Genomic DNA, 27,317 nt, shown 5'->3' with positions numbered 1-27,317 from the left:
AAAGGAAAGCTTAGGAAAACACTATCAAGTTTCTAGCCAAGTAGTAGGACTCAACACACCAGGATCTAAGGTGTGAATAAAAATGAGGCATTTTTTATACTCATTGGATGATAAAGCAATTATAAAATGAAAAAGAAAACTCTAGAATATAATTATCTTTTAACAAATGAGAACAAATTACTTTGGTGGTATTTGGTAGCTTCTTTAATCAGAGTAGCATTGAATGACATAGATGGCTGATTGGTAACAAAGGTGAAAACTAAATCAGAAACTTAAAAAATATTAAGCTCCTTGGAAAACCAGCATTGCTCCTAAAACTATTCCAAACAATACAAAAAGAGGGAGTCCTTCCTAACTCCTTTTATAAGATCAACAACATCCTGATACCAAAACCCGGCAGAGACAACTAAAAAAAGAAAAATTTAGGCCAATATCCAAAATAAACATTGATGTGAATATCCTCACTAAAATACCGGCAAACCGAATCCAGCAGCACATCACAAAGCCTATCCAGCATAGTCAAGTCAGCTTAATCCCTGGGATGGAGGCTGGTTCAACATACACAAATCTAAAAATGTAATCCATCACATAAATAGAACCAAAGACAAAAACCACATGATCATCTCAACAGAGGCAGAGAAGGCCTTCTACAACATTTAACAGCCCTTTATGCTAAAACCTCTCGATAAACTAGGTATCCTAGGTATCAATGGAACATATCTCAAAATAACAAGAGCTATTTCTGACTAATCCACAGCCATTATCATACTGAGTGGGCAAAAACTGGAAACATTCCCTTTGAAAACAGGTACAAGACAAGGATGCCCTCTCTCACCATTTCTATTCAACATAGTATTGGAAGTTCTAGATAGGGCAATCCAGCAAAAGAAAGAAATAAAGGGTATTCAATTAGGAAAAGAGAAAGTCAAATTGTCTCTATTTGCAGATGACATGATTGTATATTTAGAAGACCTCATCATCTCAGCCCAAAACCTCCTTAGTTGATAAGCAGCTTCAGCAAAGTCTCAGGATACAAAATCAATGTGCAAAAATCACAAGCATTCCTATATACCATTAACAAGCAGAGAGAAAAGTCATGAGTGAACTCCCATTCACAATTGCTACAAAGAGAATAAAATACCTAGGAATATAACTAACAAGGGATGTGAAGGACCTCTTTAAGGAGAACTACAAACCACTGCCTAAGGAAATAAGAGCAGACACAAACAGATGAAAAAACATTTCCATGCTCATGATTAGGAAGAATCAATATTGTGAAAATGGCCATACTGCCCAAAGTAATTTACAGATTCTATACTATCCCCATCAAGCTACCACTAACTTTCTTCACAGAATTGAAAAATTACCACCTTAAACTTCATACAGAACCAAAAGAGAACCTGCATAGCCAAGACAATTCTAAGAAAAAAAAAAAGCTGGAGGCATCATGCTGCCTGAGTTCAAACTATAGTACAAGGCTACCGTAATCAAAACAGCACAGTACTGATACCAAAACAGAGATGTAGAACAATGAAACAGATCAGAGCCTTCAGAAACAACACCACACATCTACAACCATCTGATCTTTGACAAACCTGACAAATTGGGTGATAAAGCAATTGTAAAAAGAAAAAGAAAATTCTAGAATATAAATTATCTAGAATATAAGTTATCTAAAATTCTAGAATGTAAATTAAACGAAGAAAACATTGGCAATACGATTTAGGACATAGGCATGGACAAGGACTTCATGACTAAAACACCAAAAGCAATGTCAACAAAAGCCAAAATCAACAAATCATATCTAAGTAAAGAGCTTCTGCAGAGCAAAAGAAACTATCATTAGAGTGAATCTGCAACCAACAGAATGGGAAAAAATTTTGCAATCTACCCATTTGACAAAGGGCTAATATCCAGAATCTACAAATAACTTAAACAAATTTACCAGAAAAAAAAACATCAAAAATTGGGCAAAGGATATGAACAAACACTTCTCAAAAGAAGACATTTAGGCAGCCCACACACATATGAAAAAAAGCTCATTAACACCGGTCATTAGAGAAATACAAATCAAAACCATATTGAGATACCATATCACATCAGTTAGCATGGTGATCATTAAAAAATCTGAAGACAACAGATGCTGGAGAGGATGTGGTGAAATAGAAAAACTTTTACATTGTTGGTGGGAATGGAAATTAGCTCAACCATTGGGGAAGATAGTGTGACAATTCTTCAAGGATCTAGAAATAGAAATTCCATTTGACCCAGCAATCCCATTATTGGATATATACCCAAAGGATTATAAATCATTCTATTATAAAGACATATGTATGCATATGTTTATTGTAGCACTGTTTACAATAGCAAAGAATTGGATTCAACCCAAATGCTCAGCAATGATCGATTAAATAAAGAAAATGTGGCACATCTACACCCTGGAATACTATGCAGCTATAAAAAGGACAACTTTATGTCCTTTGTAGGGACACTGGAAACCATCATTTAAGCAAACTGACACAAGAACAGAAAACCAAACACTGCATGTTCTCACTCATAAATGGGTGTTGAACAATGAGAACACATGGACACAGGGAGGGGACCATCTCACACTGGGACCTTTGGGGGCTGAATAGTTAATGGAAAATAACAGGGGGAGCAGAGATAGGGGAGGGAAACCATTAGGAGAAATACCTAATTTAGATGATGGGTGATGGATGCAGCAAAGGCACATGTATATCTGTGTAAAAAATCTGCACATTCTGTACATGTACCCCAGAACTTAAAGTATAAGAAAAAGACAAAAAAAAAAGAAAAAAGAAAACCAGCATTGCTATAAATTCTCAAACACAGTAATGTGAAAGAAAATGACACGTGCTGCCTACAGTAAGGGGTAATGGGAGCTGCAACATGGAAAATTCAACTTGGATCCTACTTTCTCTATCAACTCTACCTAAGCCAGTTGTTAAATAAATGTCATTAATAGCTCACACCATTAAACATTTGGGACATAGTCCAAATGAGAAAAGTCAAATATACTTTATATGACATCCATAGTACTCAAAAAAATTAATACGTCTATGTAGAAGTTGTCAAATATAGGAAGATGCTTACCATATCTTTGAATATGCTTACCATATCTTTGAATATATATGAATATATCTCTCATATTAATGCATGAGAGATAATGGTAGAATTATCATCAATTTACATTTATATTTACTGTAAGTTTTCTTCTGAAATGTGATTATAAAAATTGATACTTTACCCTCCCACTAATGAAAAGCTAGTTATTATTGCTGCTCAGCCTTTTGGCTAAGATCAATTGTGAAAAGCTAGTTATTGAAATGAAGTCATTCTAATGAAGTAATAACACTAACATAGTTTTCCAATGTTATATAACACAAATGACTGAGCCTATAGGAAAATATTTTGAATAAAAATAATTATTTTAAAAATATTTGAACTACAAAATATTAGTTTTCTAAATCTATCTTTTTTCTTTTCACTGGATATGAATATCACAGCTCACTAACTTCTTTACATTTTGCTTCTTCTAAACACATTCTTTCTTCTGGAAATAAAATGGTGCTTTGAAAGAATATTACCAATAGGAAGAAACATTTCAAACACAAGCCTCCTTCTTTCAATTACCTAACATCTGGTACTATGTATTTACATTTAGAAAGACAAAACCTTACAAAGACATACTATGCTTTTTCAAGTAATTTAGATTTGTTGCAGTGCAATAAAAACTCATTGGTAAATAATTCATATAGATTGTAAGTCTCAGAGATAAGGGACTTCAAAAAAAGCAAAATACAATATTTAATAAGGAAAGTTATATGAAATGCTCAGAAATATAAACTTAGATGAACACAATTGCCTTCCTGTCATCTGGAAAAGAGTATTGCTTCAACTGTATATGTCAAATAATATAAAATGTAAAAGTACCAACCTACCAAATCTATTCTATATCTAATTGATTACAGAAGAATCCATTAACTTTAGTAGCAAGAATATCTGTTATCTCTCCATTGGTCTCTCCCTTCAGGCTGATTTTTTTGCTAATATCTTTGGTGCTGGGATAATTCAAAAGAGACTCCATCTACTTTAGCGGCGGAGCTGGTGCAAGACTATACATGACCCCAGGGACCTAAGAACTAGTCCACCAAGCCTGCTGCCACTGGAGTCCCCCATTACATCCAGTGGTGGTACTGCTACACACAGGAGAACTGGCCATCTTAGCATCTTTCTCCTCAGCAAGGCCTCACCACAGCCTCTACAAACAACTGCAGTCTATGCTACCAAGACACTCACATATACCACTGATGTTAATTAAAGTCAGAGAAATTATATGGAGACTACACTACTGTGACGACCAGAACCCAAGCCAAAGCAGTCTACCAAACCAATACTCTATAACACATCTACAGAAAAAAAAAAGTATTTTTCTATGAAAGCTACTCCATAAAATTGGATGAAGAAACTATTCTACCAATTGCACAGATATCAATGGAGGGACTCAAAAACAGGCAACAGCAAGGAAACATGGCAAATTCAAAGGAACAAAATAATTTTCCATTAAGAGAAAACACCCCTGAAAGGAAATCCTTGGAATGCTCGGAAAAAATTAAATAACAATTAATGAACAGTGAGATACAAGAAAACACAGAAAAAAAAAGTTTAAAAAATAAGAAAACTAATCTAATCTGAAAGAAAAATTTAACAAAAGAATAGGTATCACAAGAAAAAAATCATACAGAATCTCTGGAACTGAAAATTTTAATGACTGAAATTATATATAGTACTGTGGGTTTTTTTGTTTTGTTTTGTTTTTCGAGACAGAGTTTCGCCTTGTTACCCAGGCTGGAGTGCAATGGTGCGATCTCGGCTCACCGCAACCTCCGCCTCCCGGGTTCAGGCAATTCTCCTGCCTCAGCCTCCTGAGTAGCTGGGATTACAGGCACGCACCTCCATGCCCAGTTAATTTTTGTATTTTTAGTAGAGACGGGGTTTCACCATGTTGACCAGGATGGTCTCAATCTCTTGACCTCGCGATCCACCCGCCTTGGCCTCCCAAAGTGCTGGGATTAGAAGCGTGAGCCACCGCGCCCGGCCGACTACTGCGGGTTTTAACCATAAAGAAGATGAAGGAGAAGAAGGAATTTTTGACTTGAAGACATCTTTTGAAATAACACCATCAGTCAAGGAGAAAGAAATAAAAAAAGAATGACAAAAGGAAAAAAGAAAACAAATTAAATATATAAAAAAAGCCTGTGAGACATATGGAACATCATTAAGCAATAAATATTTGCATCATTAAGTTTCTGATAAAGAAGAAACAGAAAAAGTCATAGAAAACCTGTTTAATAAAGTAAGAGCTGGAAATTTCCCAAGTCTTCAAAGAGATGGACTTCCAGTATCAGAAAGATTAAAGATCCCCTAATAGATTTAACTCAAAATGTTTTCTTACAGATACTTATAGTAAAATAATCAAAAATCAAAGAGAGAGAATTATAGATACCGGAGTATCCAAAGAAGGGAGGGCAAAAGGGGAACGAGATGGGGACACACACACACACACACACACACACACACACACACACACACATTGGGTACGATGCTCACTACTCTCATTTTAGTGATGGGTGCTCTAAAATCTCAGACTTTAACACTTGTATTAATCTGTTTTCATAATGCCATAAAGAACTGCCTAAGACTGGGTAATTTATAAAGAAAACAGGTTTAATGGACTCATAGTTCAGGCTGGCTAGGAAGGCCTCAGGAAACTTACAATCATGGCAGAAGGCAAAGGGGAAGCAAGGCACCTTCTTCACAGGGCAGCTGGAAGGAGAAGGGTTGAGTGAAGAGGGAAGAGACCCTTGTTACACCATCAGGTCCTGTGAGAACTCACTCACTATCACAAGAATAACATGCAGTAAACTAACCCCATAATTCACTTAGCTCTACCTAGTCTCTTCCTTGACACACAGGGGTTATAGGGATTATGGGAGTTACAATTCAGGATGAGATTTGGTTTAGGACACAAAGCCTAACCATATCACCATTACACAATTTATCCATATAACCAAGACCATATGTACCTCTAAAGCTATTGAAATTTTAAGAAATAAAAATAAATTAAAAGATCTTAAAATAATTTAAGAAAGCAGCAAAAGTGTCTGGTCACATCTAAGGAAATTTTTAACAGACTAAGAGCAGATTTCTCAGTAAAAATATAACAAGCCAGGAATAATAGAATAATAGATTCAAAGGGCTGAAAGGAAAAAAATTGTCAGTCTAATATATTGTGTCCAGCAAAGCTACTTTTTAGCCATTTAGAAGAAATAAAACCTTCCTATACAGGCAAAAACTAAGAGAATCAGTTCATTGCCACTGGACTGGCCTGAAAATAAATGCTTAAGGAAGTCCTACATCTAATAGCAAATAGATGATATCTACAATCATGAAATCATGCAAAAGTGGAATTAGCGATGGAGAAAAATGTAATCCAAGGAAAATTGCGGTGCTATGATCAGAAGGGGAAAATAAATATTGGAAAACATACAATATATATTTGTATAACTGTATAATCATATATTTACTGCTCTTTGTTTTGTTTACATCTTTATACATGCTGGTTTTGGTCTTGAATAATTTGAAGCTGAATCTATGTGCATGAATTAATTCTTATATGATAGACTTTATTTTTTCTGCCTCTGACATCACCTAGCTCCCATCCCATTCTATAGCCATTAATGGCTTCATTTCTATAATGTAAGTCATCAGTCCTTCTCTAAGCCCGAGACATCCCTGACCAAGATAGGAAGTGTGCCTCCATGTCAGAACAGAACGCAAGGTTCTTCTACCCAATATGACCCAAATATCAGGTCAGAAGAAGATACAGAGCAGGCAAAACACAAAAAAGAAAGGCAGCATAAACTCAGTTCCATTTTATAAAAATGTAATTCTTTTTTACTCTTATTGGAAAATAACTTTTTGTTCTCAAACTTTTGGTGGTTAAAAAAATAACTGTTCATATTTTCTTTCTGATCCAGAGGAGCCTAACTCAACTTTTTTTCCTTATTGTTCTACCTAGCTGCATACCTCAAAATTAATACTCGAATAAGATGTATTTAGTTTTTCTTGCACAATCCCCTTCCTTTCTTAAGCTTCATATTTTAGCTCTCTAATTAGCTTCTGAGTAGGATAATACCTAATAAGTGTTATGTTTCCAATTCTTGAAAGACTATTTAAGAAACAACCCATAGAGTTATTCCTTGCTCATCTTTGATGAGTGTCCTGTATTTCCTTTTGATCGGAATGAATGTTTCTGAGGGAGTGCTGATTTTCCAGCATTCTTCAACCTTTGACGTGGAATCTCAAAATTCCGCTATGCAATAACCTTGGGTAGCAATATGAATGTAAATGGCTGTTCAAATTTCAAGACCTTCTATTCAAGTTCTTTATAAACTTAGGCTGAGACAAGGGTGGTGGGGAAGCATGTAGTTCTCCGAAGAAATCTTAAGTTCTGCCATCAGAGGTAAAATTTACCTTCATCTGCCTCCTCAGAGACAGACATTTATAAAAGGCATCCTATGCTTGACTCTAAATCCTCATTTGTATCTTCATCTCCATCTAGAGTGAAGATATCTGACATTTTACTTCTGTGATTAGGGACCAAGGAATAGCTGAACTGGAAAAGCCACAGGGAGAAAATTCTAAAGGCATCTCATATTCTCTATCTGTAAATCTAGTATCTATCCTGACTCCCCACAACCCTCATTTTTTTCCTTTTCTAAAAATGGTCCTATGTGATTCATCATTATTTTACACTTAAATCACCACCCACAAAAAAATAGCAACGACAACAACAACAATAAAACAGTAGCCCCATCTCCCAGGGTTTAAAAAGCAAACTCTCATTCAATTCGAAAATCTGGTATCAGAGTCAAGACTGATGAGGCATTTTGTTTCTCTTCAATTTTCCTTGCAGAAATTAGATCTCATGGCATTAGCAATCTAAAAACCACATTCACTTCTCTATGTTCTCTTATTCGTGCTGGCCACTAGAATGTCACTTTGTCCCTACTTCTTAGACCTCTATCTAAGGATCATATAAAGTGTATCAGCTTTCCTTCAGTACAAAATCCCAAACTCCATCTCTAGGCAGTTATTGGGTTTCTTCTATTCATGAGATTTCCCAGGCATGCCATCCACCTGATTCCCGGGATTGAACCACCAATGATTTCCCTGCTTGTTTGCTCTACTACTGAAAATAATGTATAAGTCCCTGAAAAATTTGCATATTCCATTAACAAGAATATTTTGAGGTAGCTGGAGATACATTTTGCTCATATTTTTATCATAAAGCAACTGGACAAAATGACCTCTATTCTTTACCTTTCTCTATGTGTCCTCTCTTTGGGCCATGGAACTGCAGCATCCTCCTATTCTGACTGTGACCAATGACTTCCTTTAACAAATAGAGAAGACTGAAAAGTATCCAAGTGTTTGTGCTTGCCCTGACTTTTTCATCAACATGATAAAGTGCCATGATAGCCTAGAGAATAAGAGACATGTGAAGTAGAGCGAAGCAGCCTCAGTATTCTCACCTTAGGCCAGCACAGACCAGACAGCAGACAGCCAACAGATGCCTCATCAGATAGAGTAACCACAGTCAACTCAACAGAGATGTCAAGTTGACTATTCCCGATATTTGTGTAAAAAGTGCTTATGATTTTATGCCACTGAAATTTTAAGGTCATCTGTTACATAGCATAGATCACTGATAGATGAGTCATGCACTGATTTTTTAAATATCTGATCATGTACTCTACTTTAGTGCCCAACTTTCTTAAAATAACAACTGATTACAATGTGAAGTCGGGGTCTCCAAAAATTAAACAACTCAGGAAACGACTATAGAATACAATTTTCAACCAACATTGAGTGTATTAACATGCATAAGAAATAATAATATAAGGATAAAATATATAAAACGTGACAGTAATCATAACTGAAACCATTACTTGCAATGTTTGTAGGAATTATTTTATTCACCATTCTGTGTAAATGAAACCAACTGGAAGTTTACTTATGATAAGGTTTGTTTATATTTCTTTTCAATATATTCATGTGATAATGCTAATAAAAATACCAATAGGTTTTATAAAATGAAAATTGACTACAATAAATATAATAGTCTCTATTGACCTAGAGATGTGTTATTCATATTTATTTTTATTATACCCCAAAATAAATCATTAGTAGAGCATAAATACAAATCTAATTTTCCCTTTGGTAATTTTCATCTGCTAAATGTAATTTTTGGGTTGGGTGAGTTTGCTGTAGGTTTATGAGTTTAATAGTGAGAAATAGACAATATTTTTCTTATTCAAACAGGTAGCCTATGTTTTCAGGAGTTTGGACTTAAACAATTAGAATATGACAGGCTCAGAAACAAACTGTATACATTTTTAAACATCACTATAAGTGTTTTTAATAAGGACACCATTTTTTAAAAAGTCATTGTAAAATAGATATCATAGGTGTTCATTATATACTCAGCATTCTTATAAACATTAAGACAGTAAATATTCCAAACTTTCATACTTATTTATATAGACCTTCATATATATATATATTATATATATATATATATAATCTTGTGTGTGTGTATGCGTGTGTATATATATGCACCTTGTGTGTATATGTGTGTGTGTGTGTGTGTGTATATATATATATATATATATATATATATAGAGAGAGAGAGAGAGAGAGAGACTTATATATATGTATGTGTGTATTGAACTCCTTAAAATAAAAAGGATATGTTTCCAATGTTAAGAAATATTGACCATTAAGTACAAAAATTATATTACATAAAACTTTAACTAAAGTAAAAAGAAATAATACTGAAATCTATGTAATAAGAAGATATAATGTTAAATATTTGCTTTACAAGAAATAATTTATTGAGTTCCTGGAGCTATAGACTGAACTGTTTATTTTAAATTCTACATTTTTTCATTCAACAAATGTATTGGGTGTCCACACCGATGATATAATATGCACTTAAACTTCTCCAGGTATAGTAATATAAGAAATTGTAGTGATTGATGTGATTACTGGAAGTGAAAGTCCCATCATCACCATCAGTTATAATTCTGTGCTTTTTAAATATATGACACAAAACTGGCAGCTTGATGAGGGCATAGCAGTCATGCTCTCATCTGTATATTAATGCTAGGAGATATTTTAAGAGGATAACATTATCTGAGGAGTCCACGGTTAAAGTCTTTAATGTAGCATTTGAATGAATCATATATGACATATATAATCAGCAAGAATAGGCACATGATTCTATTATTTCGTTCTATTCCACCAGTTAAAGTTAGAGCTTCTAGAAGAGGATCTTTCATATGCAAGACTTTTCCAAAATAACAGATAAAAACATAGACACAATTGTCCCAACAACATTTTCCAAGAATTCAGGTAAGTTATTTTTCAAGTGTCCATGATAATGTTCTCTTTATAGAAATCAAAGACATAAAGTCTTTGATTATGATTATTCCGAAGAAACAGCTGTCTTGAGAAACAAATCTGATTTATTCATTTAATAAACATTTGTTGGCACCATGCAGGTCAGTTCTGTTGGGAATATAGTTATAAGAAAGATATATTTTTATTAAAGCAGAATTTCAAATGAAGGGTATACTCTGTGGAATATAATTTTTTAGATCTTTGAGTTTATGTCAATACAATAAAATGACAAACCATAGTTTCTTATCATTTAGCTTTTAATATATGACTTTAGATTGTCTTCCTATCAACCTGTTTCTGTTACTAAGATAAAAATTTATATTATTTTAAAACAGTGAGAATAAAATCAAATAGGGTATGGCAGGTCTTCATATTATCTTATCATAACAATAATTCTTTTATAACTTGTACACATCGAGATTTTCTTTGTTAATTTCCTCAAAAGTTAACTATGTAAAGATATTTATATTTCTATATAACATCTCTAGATTTGTTTTTTCTAGGTTTTCCTTCTCTAGCCTAGAAGATTATCCTGCAAAATTTATTACCTTAAATTATCTAACTTTGGAGATACCATCATTAGATAGAATGCCAATTTTGATTCTAAAAAAACTTGATCTTGCTTTTAAGTTGCATCATCCAGTTAATTGTTTCATTAATTATCTATAAAAATGTGGGAAAAGTCCTAAAGAATGGTTGACAAGCAGGTTATAAATATAGGCCTAGAGTTAAAATGTTTCCAAAATATTCTACAAAAAGATAAAAAGCAAAAAAATTAATTTTTACAAAAATAATCTTAATTTATGCTTTTGTGACTGCTACATAAATAAACATATAATGAATGGTACAATCCTTTATTTAAAAGCATGTATTTTTCAACCTTTGAATTTGACTTTTTAGAAAATATGTCTAAGGTTTTACATATCATTACGTGGTAGTCAACATTAGTGTCAAAATTCTAAATCATCTGATTCAATGTAAGAGGCTATTGCAATGTTTATCACTGCAGTTACTCTTAAGTATTGTCTTCTGCAAGGCAAGTCACACTACCTCTACATTATCTAAAAGTGACTCTTCTCCAGGAATCAAGAGTGCAGCACATCACAGGATGAGCCAGTATGGACTTTTCACCTTCCCTTCATAGGGAGTATAACCATACAGGCAAATCAGAGATATTTAGTTTAATCATCAGGCCATGAACCTCAGGGCTCAAAGTTGCTGATAGCCAACATATGTACTTTTGGGACAGATTCAACTAACAAAGGCAATGGAGAGAGACATCCCAAACACAGGTTTGAGCCTTAAGTTCAGCTATGCTTGTAGCAAGCCAGTTGCATATCACTAGGTTTTCAATTAGAATAAATCACTTATATTCTCTTTTGAATAAACTTATTTAGGCAGAAAGAGAGTATACGAGAGATCATGAATAAACAGCGTGAGAAAAGTTGGAATATCTTAGCAAGGCAATGACATCATAAGACTGGCAGCACGGTCAAGAAAACAGAGTCAGAAAGGGGAAGAGAGGCACAGGCAGGGGAGAAACAAAAAGAGGAAGGTTGAGCATCAGGTGAAAAAATAATGAGAACTTTAAGGAAAACCTGGGAGGAAGGTTGGACTGTAAAGCTGTTAAGGGGATAGAATTAACAGGAAAAAATGTAGCATTTGAAATATAAGCAGAAATGAAGAGGGAAAAAGCAAGGCTGATATGCAGGTTTAAAGCTTGTAATTTGATATTAATTGTTTTTAGTCAATGAAATAAGATTATGAGGAAGAAAATTTAGAGGTTAGGAAGCAGGGATGGTGGAGAGATCATAAGCTTAGTTTCACACTTTATGAATTCGAAATAACCATGGGGTATCCAAGAGACAGTTGGTTCTGCATGTCTGAGCATGGAATAAAATTTGGAGATGTCAGAAATACAGTTTTAGCTGCCGTCTGTGGACTGAAATTAGTTAAGAATTTAAGAGTAGGTAAAATGAATCAGAAGTAATCCAGAAGGCTGCAGTGGAAAAAATAAAAAATGTATATCTGAGAACATTAACACACGAGATATACACAGAATAAAACAGTTTGAAAGTAAACCTAAAATCTGTCTTCAGTAATGTTTTAAAATACAAATAACAAACGAAAGGTGAAAGTTGTGCTATGAAAAAGAACAGAGAGGAGAGATGTTAAGATGAGGTAATAGTCAGCAATATCAAATAATGCAGATGGGTCAAATCTTCCACTGAATTTAGCAACTCGTTGATGACAAGTGGTATAGGGCATCTCAGAAAAATGGTAAAGGTAGGAGCAAGATTGCAGTAGAGAGAGTAAAACTGCATTAATAATTTACTCAATGGGTCACTGACTTTGAAGTTGAATTCAAACCTATGAATCTAATTCTTTATAGAACAAGGTCCTTTAGAAACTTGGTCATTTCCTATGTGAAACTTTCAAAGATGATATTTATATTCCCCAGAAGAATAATACTAACTACACAGGATAAGAGGCAACATTCAATGTCTCAGAAATTGTAACTGATTTTTTTCAATGAGAAAACATAAGCACATCTAACGTAGTGAAAGGCTTTCAAAGCATACATATTTAAAATTCATTTGACAACCAAGATATATTGTAACATTTATAAGAATGTCTTTGATATGACCAAAACCAAAGCAAAAACAAAAAGAAAAATCCCTAAAGACATACTCTGTGTGAATACTATGAGTTACCCAAAAATCTTGTTTCTATTTTGTCCCTTGTTAAATTTTCACACTATGACTTGCTGAGAAGCTGCAGGAGAGAGAATTTCCTGATGAGTTGTGTAACAGCTTATTCTTTTCCTGCTATGTCCTCAACATCTATGTTCAATTTTAAATTGCACTGCAGTGGAGATGAGTGTGTGATAGTTAGCCTGGCCATGTGTGGTGTATGTTTGTGTGTGTGTGTGTGTGTGTGTATGTGTGTGTGTGTGTGTGCTTCAAGCAAAAGACAGAGGCTTCACTGACTTAATAGCTGCAAATATAATTCTGTGACAAGTAATTGACATATACTTAGGTTCCAAAGCAAAAATTTCTATAGTACAATCATAATCTCTCTTTTACAACAAAACTTAACATATGTATGATATCTTGATATTAAGATATTTAATAAGCATATTGATATTTAAATTCCATGTTTAAAAGCAACTATTTAGAAATCAGTCATCCCACAAATCACCTTTTCTTAATTTTGAAGTGCATATGTGTGAGTTTAAGATTTTAGATTCCAGGCGCGGTGGCTCACACCTGTAATCCCAGCACTTTTGGGAGACTGAGGCGGGTGGATCACGAGGTAAAGATATCGAGACCATCCTGGTCAACATGGTGAAACCCCGTCTCTACTAAAAATACAAAAAATTAGCTGGGCATGGTGGTGCGTGCCTGTAATCCCAGCTACTCAGGAGGCTGAGGCAGGAGAATTGCCTGAATCCAGGAGGCAGAGGTTGTGGTGAGCCAAGATTGCGCCATTGCACTCCAGCCTGGGTAACAAGAGCGAAACTCTGTCTCGGGGGGGCAGGGGGAAGATTTTAGATTGACCAAAAGTACTTATTTGTTTTCTTTTGCATAGCTCAGTTAAAAATTTTCTAAATGTGTTAAACCACAAGGATAGAAAAGTGATAAAAGAAAAGATGTGATTCAGCAAGTTTCTTAACGTTTGAAAGTAGATGGAAGATCATAATTATTTAAAGCAGAATACAGAAAATAACATACAAATGGCAAAATTGGGTGAGTTTGGATAACATATACTAGCAAATTGACTCTGGAGAACATATGACAAGCTTAACAAATAAGGGTAGCATGAAAATCAATGAAGATCGGTGGTATCAGTTAAAATATTAAATAAAGGTATAGGTAAATTAGAGGGACCCTTCCCCACATTTTGAGCAATTTTTCCTAAGTCTTCTCCTTGCCCATAGCTAAAAGACTATTTTCTGGAGAAATTGTCACAGAGCCTCCAGACTTTAAGTCAAAGAACTGAAGGCTAACTTTTTGCTTGAATACAGGAATGTCCATCTGCTGACAAGCTCTGTTCTGAAGATTTCCAAAGAGCATTTCAGTGCCCGGCAAAAAGTGACACAGACAACTATCGATTAAAAATACACACACATACATATTTACATATGTATGTGTGTGTATTTCCCTCATCTTTTAGGAGCACAGCAAAACTACATGTCTCAACTTCCAGTCAACATTGGCCATGTGACTGAGTTCTAGACAAAGGCAAGTTAGAAGAAGTCACATGTGCCATGTCCCATCCAATCTTAACTCATGAGACCTTCTTTGCAGGCTGCTTATTTTTTTTTCCCCAGAAAGTTGTCTAGGTTAACAAACCCTCTGGGTGGGCTTGGAAGCCATGTGTCGCAATTCATTATCCCAGCCCCAAGATCCTGTTGACATAAAATTCACCCTCAGAGAGTTACATGAAAAATAATAAACATTAGACAATTACATGTGAAGACATATGTCTTTCCATGGCCTACATACTCAACTAAAAAATTATTTAATGTGAATGAAGGAGCAGGATTAATCAGTTTCTTTGAATAAAACCTGAAACCCAAAAAATGAAAAGTAAACCAGAATAAAAAAATGAAATGTGGGAATGGAGAGAGGAAATAAGAGAGAGGCAGCCAAATAAAACTGCTTTAAGATAAACATGGTTATAATAAATATCATCACAAAGATGAGAAAATATAATTTTTAAAAAGCAAATGACTTAGAGAATAAGAATGAGCTCTTGAGAAAAAATATTGAGACCCACAAATAAAAATAATAACAATAACAACCAAAATACTCCTAGGCCAATTATCTTTCAATTTTGATACAGCATCTGAACTGTTTTTTATGTTTACTAATGACCTCCATTTTGAAATCAATAATTATTTATCAGTTCCTGTCTTTCTGGAATCATTGATAGTATTTAATACAATCTATCCTTATAAGTTTTCAAGGGCCCAGAGCTTTTCTTTTCTTAAAAGAAAAGAAATATGATGTAATAGTCAGCGATGTCAAGTAATGAAGATTATGCCAAATCTTCCACTGAATTTAGAAGTCATTGGTGACAACTGATATGGGGCATCTCAGAAAAAATAGTAAAGGTAGAAGCAAGATTGTAGTAGAGAGAGTAAAATTGCATCAATAATTCACTCAATGTGTCACTAAGCTTGAATTTGAATTCAAACCTGTGAATCTAATACTTTATAGAATCAAGGTCCCCTACAAATCTTTACCTCTTCTTTTCTTAAGATTTAAGGTCCACAGACTTCTTTTCTTAAAATTTATATCCAGCCCAACTTCTCTTCTAAGCTCTAAACCTTCAGGATTATCTAATTTGTAGGTAATATACTGATCTCAAACATAACGTTTAAAAATTGAATCACAATTTGCCTTTCTAAACTCATGTTAGTCTTCCCATCTCAGCCACAATTCTAAAACTCTTGAAGTCATTCAATCTCTCTCTTTACTTCATATCTCACATTTGAGCCATCAATACGTTATGCTGATTCTATCTTTGAAAATGTATTTAGAGTCAAAATCACTTCTGACCGCTGCACTGCTAATACCTTAGGCTGAGCCATCACTTTTTTGTGTGCCTATATTATTGCTTTGGCCCCTTAATTCCTTGTTTCTCCTCTCATCTACCTGTTAACTATTTCCACAGAGCAGGTAGAGTAACACTTTTACAACGTGCATTAGGAAGACTTCTGATTTCATTAAGTAGCCCCTCTTGCTACAATGCAACTATACATGACACAATAAGCATGGAAGAAGAAGTAGAAAGAAGATGGACTGGCTAGAGATCTAAAAGCTGAAGTAACAACATGGCAGAGTAAGCCGTCTGGGATTCCTTATTCTGGCCCATATATCTGTGGCAGGGCTCCAACAGGGAGTGTCAAAGAGATGCAGGCCTAAAAAGCTCTAAGAAAAATATATTTACTCTAGCTATAGGTCTAGAAAAAGGGTGGCCTAAAAACAGACAAAGTTTTGGGCAATACTTGCCTACTCCAGCCAAATACCAAGGGAAAAGCTGCACCATGTCTATCTTACTTGGCTTCGGCAAGGTCAAGTAGGAAGCAGATTTTTCTCAAATGACAACCTTGCTTCTGAGAAGGCAGGTAGCTGCCACTAAATTCATCCACTTTGGGAGTTGTGATGAATAGGTTTTATGTGTCAACTTGACTGTGCGATAAGGTGCCCAAATACCTGGGTAAACATTCTGAGTGTGTCTGTAAAGGTGATTCTGAATGACATTAACATTCGAATTGGTAAATTGAGTAAAGCAGATTGACTACCCAAGTGTGGATGGGCTTTATCTAAACCGCTGAAGGCCCAAGCAGAACAAAAGTTACTCCCCCTACTTGTCTTTGACCTGGGACATGAGTCTTTAACCATCAGACTTGAACTTGGACTGGATCAACACCATCAGTTTTCTTGGATCTCCAGCTTACTGACTGCAGATCTAGGGACTTCTCATTCTCTGTGATTGCTTAGGACAATTTCTTGTCTATCTAGCTACAGATAGACAAATAGGTAACCTATTTATTATCTATCTAATTTCCTATTAATTCTGTATCTCTAGAGAACCCTGATACAGTAATATAGCCAGTTTGAGCACTAGCACAGTGGAATACTATATCTCATTCACCACCAAAAAGAAGGAGGATGTACTCTGAGTCCCCCACTCCCAACTTCTACCCATATCATGCTGTCAGCAGAATCCTCCACCTGGACCATCAGGTGAGCTAAGTGAGCCTCTATTCCAACCCAGTACCAAGCAGACTTAATTAAAGAGGCAGTATGAGGCTGAGATTGTCAGTTGTAGGCTTCACTTCGCTACTCCATGACACCACCACCACCCAATGCCAGTGGGCTCAGTGGAACTGAGTCTTCATCCCCACCTGGGCATCAATGAGACTGAAAACTGTGTTGCAAGGCTAAGCTATTTAGCATTGTGCTTTATCCCCACCCTTGGTGTCAGGGATATCGAGTAGCTGAGCATCCACTCCCATTCTGCAGCAAAACAGCATTGCAATTCAACCCTCTATTTTCAATATCTCTGGTGGCTCTGGGATACAAGAGGGAAGTTGATTTTATACGTCTCCCAGAGGCAATAAGGCAGTATAAGTTTGTGTCTTAAAACCACAGAAAGGAGGACTGCCATTCTGAAAAACATTGGAATTTAGTGGACAGCATTTCTGAAGACTTAGAATAATTTATTAACTATCATGATCTGTGGAATGTCTCAAAAAATTAAAGATACGCGTTCTGTAAAGTAAGCTGAAAAGCCATAAATTAACCATAGAAAAACAAAAAATTGGAAAATAAAATCATGAACTATTTTTGCATACTGTAGTAAAGCAGTCAGAATTTGTGATATATTACTGTGCTTGGAACTTGTGGTATGATAAAAACTGTGCTGATGATATAAGGTAACCAAATGTTAAGTAGTATATAGGAAGTAAACAATACCTAGAATCAATACATCAAAAGATAACATCAAAGGCATATTATTTAGAAATATAACGCAAGAACAGAAAACCAAGCACCACATGTTCTCACTCATATGTGGGAGTTAAACAATGAGAACAGATGGATACAGGGAGGGAAATATGATACATGAGGGTCTGTCAGGGGTTGGGGGGCTGGGGAGAAATAGCATTAGGAGAAATATCTAATGTAGATGATGGTGTGATGGGTACAGAAAACCACCATGGCACACGTATACCTACATGACAAACCTGCACATTCTGCACATGTGTCCCAGAACTTAAAATAAAATTTTTTTACTTTAAGTAAAAATATATGAATAAATAAAATAAGAAACACCCCCAAAAAAAGTTTAACAAAGTTTGGTATGGAAATTTAACTAATGGGTTAGGAACATGTTCTTTATTTTTTTCATTATATTCAAAATTTAATGTTTTTTTTTAAAACAATGCACAGCTATTTCTTTGATTAAAGTCATCATGAATTCTAAGAAACTGCTTTGACATATATGGCGCATATATATATATATATAATATATATCAAATAAATATGTCAAGTATATATTTTGATATATATATTTAGATTTTATACATCCACCCAGAGGCAATGAGGCAGTATAAGTCTGTGTCTTATATCAAAAAATATATTTATCAAATATATATATCAAAAATATAATCTACATCAAAATGGCCACTATTTACTAAGCGTACATTGTATTTCATAAATACACAGCAATGCTCTTTGCTTTGGCATTTTCTCAATTATACAATATCTTCCATTCAAGTTACCACCTCTAAAAAGTTATTTGAGAAAACCTCATTTGTTAAAATGAAACCTTATTATCTGAAGCTTGGTTGAATATTATTCTATCCTTAACCCTGATTTACAAATACAAACTAATAATTTATATGATGTATGCTATTCAAAACTCAGTGTATAATTCATATAATGTATACTATTCAAAAAATTTTCTTGAGTGAAAGGTTTTTAATAAACCTTGTAAAGATGCCTGAAATTTTTGCTGTCATTTTTTTTTAAATATAGCACACAAATGCAACTATAGCTAATGTTTCAAAATGAAGTATTTTATTTCATGCTCACTGTTTCAGATGGAATGTAAGGTTAACAGACTTTCAACAGCTCTTAAATGAAGGAATTCATGCAGACATATTTAGAAGTAAAATTAATCAGAGATGTGAAATCTGTTCTATATCACCTATCTAGTAGTGGTTAAATAGATGGCAGATTTAAAAGCACAATTCATAGCTCCTGGTACACAGAGGAAACCAATTTTTTTTTCTTCAATCATTTATAAGATAAATTCAACAACACATCAAAGAAAGTAGGATAATAAACTTTCAAACCAAACTCTTGCATCCATTCCTAAATTGCTTTTTTTAAAAAAAATGTAGTCAAGCATTAGTAATAACATGTTCAGTGAAAGGAGTTCTGAATTTTAAAATTCAAAAATTGTTGAAGTTCAAATTTTTAACATAACGTAAAATTGAAAATCAAAATTTGAATACTTTCTCTCAAATTGCTTTATTTTTTCATAATCTGCCTTATAGCAAGGTATAGCCTTAGTGCTTTCATATTGAACATTTCACTTACAAACCATATACATTCTTTTTAATGATATTTTCTCCCACCTCTTGAAATTCAGAAAAAAAGTATATGTGTTTCACATAACATTCTCCACACTTCTTAGTTTTGTGCTTTTTTTCTCAACTTAATTGTTCACTTTTCCTTGGCCCTAGTCAATCTTTACTCATCGTACTATAAACATCCACTTACTTTTTCAAAATTCCTACCACCTCTCTCTTCCATAACTAGTCTTTATATTAAGTAATTTCAAAAAATAACCAAATCACCACCAGGACAAGATAAATATCTATTCTCAAAAATATTATTTCAGTTGGCTTTAAGAAAGTAGGATGGACAGCAGGGAGACATCTTTTCTTGTAATTCTGCAAATCAATACCACCATTCTCTGCAAAGCGGACAGGAGGAAATTGATTGTTTCACTGCAATGTTTCATATTAAAACACCAAAACATCATTTCAGCTTTCCCTTACTCCTTGGAAAGTAATATTCAGAGTAAATATGTATTCTTTCATTAAATATTTATTGAGTACTTACTAAATTCTGGACACTGAGCTAGTTAGTGGAATTGCTAAAATACGTTGTGCAAAGCCTCAAATGAAATATGCCTTTTTCATTAATTAACAGAGCAATACTATGAGACAGAAAAAAATACCTGAGTTTTACAGGTGAGATAACTATAGTTTATTAATATTAAATGACTTCCTATGTTTTATGCAGAATAAGGGTTGAAGGGACAAGGATTCGAATTGACCTCTGCTGCCTTCTCTGAAGCTAGTGCTTTTGCTTTTGAGAATTCTACCTAAATAATGATGTTGATGTCAAGGATGATGATGATGATATAAGTATCAATCTCCAGTTACTGAGACATACCTTGGGTTCAGGTCCTGTGCCTGGGTGCTTTATATATGTAAATTACATCATTTTATCACTCTTTACAGACAGAAACCAAGGCTCAGAAAAACAACTTGCTCCTTGCTGGTAAGCGAGTGGAATAGAATTAAAGCTCAATTCCGTCTGGTTCTGTATTATTTTCTTTACCAGCAATTCTCTATAGCAACAGTTATTAAAACTAGAAGACCCACCTCAAAACCTCTGTATTATATATGCACATTCGATTTCATTCTCCATGCTTGGATTACAGGCTTTCTCCTCTGACTTTCTACATTATCTATATATCTATTTACTTATGTACCTACCTACTGACCTATCATCTATCAATCATCTAGGTATCTATATATCTATATATTTATCTACCTTCCTGTCATCTGTATGTATGCCTGACTCTGTCTCCCTTTCTGTCTCTACCTCTCTGACTTTCTCTCTATATATCTCTTTCCCTATCTCTATACTTTTTCATTTTGTTTATTATTTGTTCTTTGTCAATCTATTTCTTTCTTGACCCTGTGTTTTTCTTGCCTGTCTTTCCACCTTCTACCTTTCTCTCTTTCTAAACCTGTTTCCACTTCTCTTTCTGTTCTTTTCTAACTGTATAATCTTAGTTTCTCTTTCTGTTCCCTTTTTCTTTTCCTTATCTTTGTCTCTCTCTTTCATTATATTTTTCCTTGTGAGTCTCTCTCATTTTCTTTGTGTGACTATCCCTGTACGTCTCTTTGAGTTTGTATAATCTGTGAATATCTCTCTGCGACTTATCTGTGTCTATCTCTGTCTCTCAGACAGATATAAGGTTCTAAAGTAATAAAAACCTCTCATCCAGTTCTAACGACCCTTCTCTGGATTCCAGTGGTGTGCTGCAAAGTTGAAGAAGTAAGTTCCTTAAATGATAAAGCAAAAAGAAAAGTCACTGTCCTTGGATAAACAATTTGCATTTCCATAATGATTCAGTGATGCCGAATCAGAAAAGGCTCATTCTGACACCTCCATGAAAACAACAGGGAGAGCATTCATTAGCTGGGCTTCCTTTTGAATGATGTACTTCATCGCACACACCGCTGTCCTCCCCCAGTCAGGAAACAGTGCTTAATTCTATCTGAAACTTGCCCTTTCACTAGGCATGAGAATAAATGACTTTTCAAAGTAATAGGAACTACACATCTGCCATGGCCTGAGAATGCTTACACTCTAAAAGCCATACAGAAAGTTACACCTCCTATCAATTTCTTATCCATCAAGGAGCACAATAAACAAGCTTTGAACTTTTCCATTTACCAGCTTGAAGGAAAGAAATGCTTCATTTTCTTTAGTTTCTTGAAATAATGACTGCTTTTGCCTCTTACATTTATAGCCTCAATAGCCATGATCTGATATTTAAGGATGAGTGCAACCTTAAACAACTTATGAGATAAAAAGAAATTTGTCCATTACAGTGCTCAGAAGCCTTCAGTCTTTAGGTGGAAAATATTTTGTTGCTGTTATTGATACACACACACACACAGACAGACACACACACACACACACACACACGATAATCTTAGTAATTGGTAGAAGATTAAAAGAATTAATTCTATTTTAAATTATTTAGCAATTTACAGGTTTCTTATTCATTTCCTGGCTTAATTTATAAACTGTGTATTCTAAATGTGGATGCTGAGAAACAAATGTTTAGGGTGTGTGCTGAGGTTCTCAAGGAAAATAATTGTCCTTGGGCCAGAATTTGATGTTTCTATGCTCCTTATGTTAATAAATAGTGCACTTGTGTAGGGGGATTCAGGAGGTGTGTCCATCTTATTCAATGTGACTTATTTTTAAGCTGAGACTAAGTCACATATTTCTGCATATTCTTCCAAGTCTCACACTTCATTTTATACATCACAGGTGGAAATTGTACTTTAAGGTCAAGCTGGTCATTCTCTCCTTCAAAATTACCCCTGACAATGCCCCTGACATCCATACATGCAAAGAATATGTGCATTAGGAATTTCTGTGTATATTCTCGGGTCTTGTCACCATTTCCACCTCAGTGGTTCCAGTATTCAATTTAAATAAATGTTACAGTTTCTGAGTGTTTTTCAACTTTGGAATTTGTACAGCGACTCTATCAAGAGAACATAATCTGGCCAAAATATACTCACATTAGCTTTATTTTCCTCACTCAAAATTGACTATAAGCATTAATGAGTTGCCACACTTTCTTCTAATATCCTTAGATGCAACTCTGTGATATTTGACTCTGAAACTAATACATGAAGCCCCACAGGTCATTGTTAGTTTTGAATCCATATTCTGTCATACTAGTGTTAACAGCAACAACAAAATCCCATTACAAAAAGAAATGTATCTAACTTCGAACAAAGTTTTAGTTGAGAGTAACTGAAACAGTTTTTGGATGCCATCCCTGACAAGTAAAACTATCTTTTCAATATTATAATGGTATAGTCTTTTGCATGTGAAAACCACAGCTACATAGAATGATAAAATGGCTTTAGTTCACAAGTGATCCCGATACTAAGAAGAACTCTTCTAAAAAATGAAAAAATATAAATAAAACCCACTCTTCAAATCGAGTCTGAAGTAAAATTAAACTTTTAGATAATAAACATGATCATTTTATGAAGTAGTGTGATCTCTTTGTTTAGATTATTATTTCTTCAAATTTTCCATGGGTTGAGATTCTGGGTGAAACTTAAAACTATGTATTTCTCCCAGTGTTAAGGCTACAATAAAAATGTAAATGTATACGGGGGGGGGCGGTGCTTCTGTGTTAGATTATTTGTTTGGATTATTATTTCTGCAAACTTTTTCCCTGGGTAGAGATCCTGGGTGAAACTTAAAACCATGTATTTCTCCCAGCGTTAGGGATTCAATTAAAATGTAAATGTATACAGGGGGCTTCTGTGTTAGAAAAAAGATGATATAACAGCTGGTTTATGAAAAACTATTGTTTTACACCATTTAAGTAGAAAAAGTATTCCTATGGTCTGAAATTGCATCTGCACATTTCCAGAAAGTGGGAGTACTCTCATCTACCCTAATAAAGTGGTCACATTTAGGGAATTACATTTTAAGTTTTGGTTTTGCATTTTACTATTATTGAAAAGTCTCATAATTTACCTAGGGAGCAAAAGCCCTCATGATAAAGTGATAGCACAAAGGAATCATTAATTACTCAACATGTATTTGCCTGACATAGGTTTTGTGATCAGATAATAATGGTGATTCTCTTTGATAAAAAATAATTACCTTTTGCCTTTAATTTCAAATATAAGCTGTGAGTCAAATATTGGAGAATTTTTGCAAGTGGCATAAAAACCAATTTCTGTCTGCTTATATGCTGTTAAAGTTGGATAATAAAAAGACACAACACATACTATGCAAAATTTAAATGTGAACAAATTAAGAACAAAGTTATAAGGGACATTTATCTTTCACTAAGGACTTTTTTAAAAGCATAATTATTAGTGTTTATAAAAGCCAATTTATAGTTCAGATCCTAATCAAATAATATTAATGACATACTCTCATTTTAAAAATTTTCTAGAAAATCAAAGTTTTATTTAAATCTCTTTGTAAATAATATTCAAAACTTAATGCCATAATTTTCCAGAGAAGCTGCTGTCGCATAGGTAGCACAAACTCTGACCTGTTCAGGTCCCTTAATGATTATGTTTAGGGGTAATTTTTTGCCACAAGGTTGAAGGGATTCACATTCCCTGCTCTGCACATAATTGGAACAGCTGAGGGGTTAGGAGGTTCCAACTCAGTGGAATTGGGCACCCATTAAATTGCACTTTTATTTCATAGGAGAATGAGTCCACTGTCAAGGGGATCAAGTTGCTGAAACTTGAAGATGCACATGTACAGTTACACTCACTCACTCATGCTTAGCCACAAATTAAGCAAACTAAAGAAACTAATAGTAAAGCCAATTTTTCATGGGGAAAAAAAGTTCGCATAAGCATGTATAAAAAAGCTTCATACCTGCTGCACAAAACACAGGAATCTTTTTGTGCTCAAAATCTGCCACTTCTACAGATTTTGTTTCTCTAATGTTAAGCAACACAATAACCTAAGTATTGGGTTACTAGATTTGACAATTGGCTCTTTTGTGAAAGCAAATGAATATGACTTGGAGTTAACCTTATAGGAAGCCATCATATTATACTCTAGTTAACAATGACTTTCTGCATACGTGCTACAATTCCGTGAAATCGACGGCCATCTGTGTGTACTAGAGACACAACGCACCAACAGACTGAACCTGAAACTTGTTACTCAGGGCCCACTATGCCACAGCTACCAAAGTATGGTTTTAAAGTAAAGGCCCCATCACAAAATGGGCAAGCTGTTAATACTGTCTAGCCTTAATTTTGTATTATAAGGATAAAGTTGACCTAGATTCAAATTCTAAATGGTTAATGCTCCCACTTTCAAAAAGAAGTATATCTTCTAATACACTAAAACATCCGTAATAAAAATATCAGTTTACTCACAAAATATAAAAAGTAATACTGCTCATTGTGATGCATAGGCAGCTACGTTAACTCAACTACCAACTATAACCTCCAGCAACTGCCACTCATAAAACAAGTCATCAATATTTGCACACACAAAAACCAAACATGTCAATTCTGATACCATGTTTCTATATTTTGTCACGGAGAGGGAAGCAGACAAAGTGGTTGAGGATTAAAAATTATTTTAAATGACAACCCAGAGTTATAATTCAAAAGCTTGTGTCTTTGCAAAGATTACATTGTCATCTAAAGAAAGTTACAATACAAGACTGTAATCAGGAAGAATCAAAGCACAGGCAGCTGTGTTCACTCCTTCAGCAAATAACCACTTGCACATCATTACTACTCTATTCTTTGAACAAGCATGACAGAAGGTAGCATCATGACAGAGATCATTGTACTGAAAGAACATCTTAACTTTCTCTGTGGTTCACTGCTGTCTTAAATTGGAACAAAATAAGAGAAGGGCAGGGGGAAAACTTACTTGCGGTTTAAAGTTTCATCTTTAGTCCATGGAAGATTATGCAGCAAGTTTTCTTGCCAAGGCTGCCTCTTGCACATCCCTTTGAAAAGAACCAATGCTCATAATCTAGTTCCAAACGATTCATTCACATGTTCCACGTCTTGTTTCTGTGAGGCACTGATATCCACTCTCACATCATCAAGAAAACATTACTAGAAAAATTTCGTAAAAAGCAAAAAACTTCAACATGTTAACCCAGAAAGCATACCATCATTCTCCACGTTCTGAGATGTATGCCACCTGCCTTAGTTATCACAAGCAACTAGCTCTAAGCTGCTAGCAGGAATCTGTCTGCCCTCTATCTGTCGCTATTAGCTCAGCACGTTGATTCACTGGCACTGAAGCAACAGCAATTAGCTATCTTGCTTCTCGCAGCACATACAGGAGGCAGCTGAGTGCGCTAAACCGCACACTGACTGGTGAGCTCTTTGCACCAATTAGTAGCAGGTGCTACAGCCCAAAAGACAAATTGATGTCCACTGATCATCGGTGCTGGTTGCTTTATTTTACTGAGTTCATCAGCCTGTCTGATGATTCTCTGTTCTGTTTTGTCTGGCTGTTTTTACTGTTTTACTTCATCTGTACTAAGAAGTTTAGCAGCTTACATTCAATAACAATATTGTTGACAAGACAAAATAATCTCTTAAGCTTCTTTTATCATTCTGTTTCTCTCTCTCTTTTACTCTCTCCCTCTCTCTTTCTCTCTCACTCACTCTCGTTAAATCTACCCTCTTATATCAAGCCCTCCACATCTTTGGGCATAAAAACAAAACAACCAATTTTACAACTTCGCAGATTCCATAGAAGCCAAAAGCATATTTAAGATTTTTACAAACACCCGTGACTGGTACCATATAAGGATAGCATGAAGAAATATATTATAAAAATTTTATAGCATATTTCTTAAATATCGTAATGTATGAAGTCTGCAAAACGAAGTTTAACAGATGGGCAAGTAAACTAGTAAAATACAATTATGTCTTATAAATCACAGTTACATTTCTTAAGGAGTTTATCCTGCATAGTATTTATTTCAATTCCATATTAAATTTTACCCATGTGTTTACCTGAGCATATGAGAAGGAAGGATCTCGAAACAAAAGCAATTTAAGAACATATTTTAGTGACTGTGACAGAGCAAATACACTGAGGTTGGTTTAAAATGACAGGTGAAGAGTAACACAGACAAAATCCCCTTAACATATGTTTTCTTAATGAACAAGGTAGATTATTTACTAGGATGATACATTAATTCTATTTAAGAAGAAAAAACACACCATGCCTCCAGAAATGTTGCCATATTTATACACGAATGCTTGCAGAGAATAACATCTCATCTAAAACTGTGTTTTGCTGGCTCAGTTTTCCAGAGCTGGGGGAGAAATCTTCAAGAACATGGAAATAACCTGAGGTGAGCCAAATGTTATAAATTTTAAGCATTAAAACCTGTAGAAGTAAATCAGATAATTATAAATGAACCCCTTGAGCCTTCAAGTGGAACCCATTTGTTTTTATTTTATGTACCACTGAAACAAACTAAATTACTTGCTTCCTTAAAAACAAAGATCAGTGGGAGTCGCTCAGTGGGAGGACTTGTAATAAGATAATACATGATACAGTTGTAAGAACTGCTATTTTTAGATTTAAAATTGATGTATTAAGAAAAATAACTTTATTAATACATATTTAAACAATATTCTGCATATTTTGTGTGAGATTTTT

At 34.5% G+C, this 27,317-nt stretch overlaps 1 protein-coding gene across 8 annotated transcripts in view; it reads right to left on the bottom strand.

Annotated features, from left to right (window-relative positions):
* Positions 1-27,317, bottom strand: part of PCDH15 (protocadherin related 15) — a 1,854,109-nt gene that overhangs the window by 1,024,663 nt on the left and 802,129 nt on the right. For 6 of the 8 annotated variants that reach the window (XM_054243049.2, XM_078344007.1, XM_054243052.2 and 3 more), the window contains exon 1: positions 25,557-25,859. The exons of the other annotated variants lie outside the window; for them this stretch is intronic. The gene's annotated coding sequence lies outside the window, so the exon portion shown is untranslated. Of the gene's footprint in view, positions 1-25,556; positions 25,860-27,317 lie in introns of those variants that run through there. 8 annotated transcript variants of the gene reach the window in all.

This window comes from Callithrix jacchus, chromosome 12 (genome assembly GCF_049354715.1).
Source record: "Callithrix jacchus isolate 240 chromosome 12, calJac240_pri, whole genome shotgun sequence".
NCBI lineage: Eukaryota > Metazoa > Chordata > Mammalia > Primates > Cebidae > Callithrix > Callithrix jacchus.
This window is presented reverse-complemented; position numbering and strand designations above follow the sequence as displayed.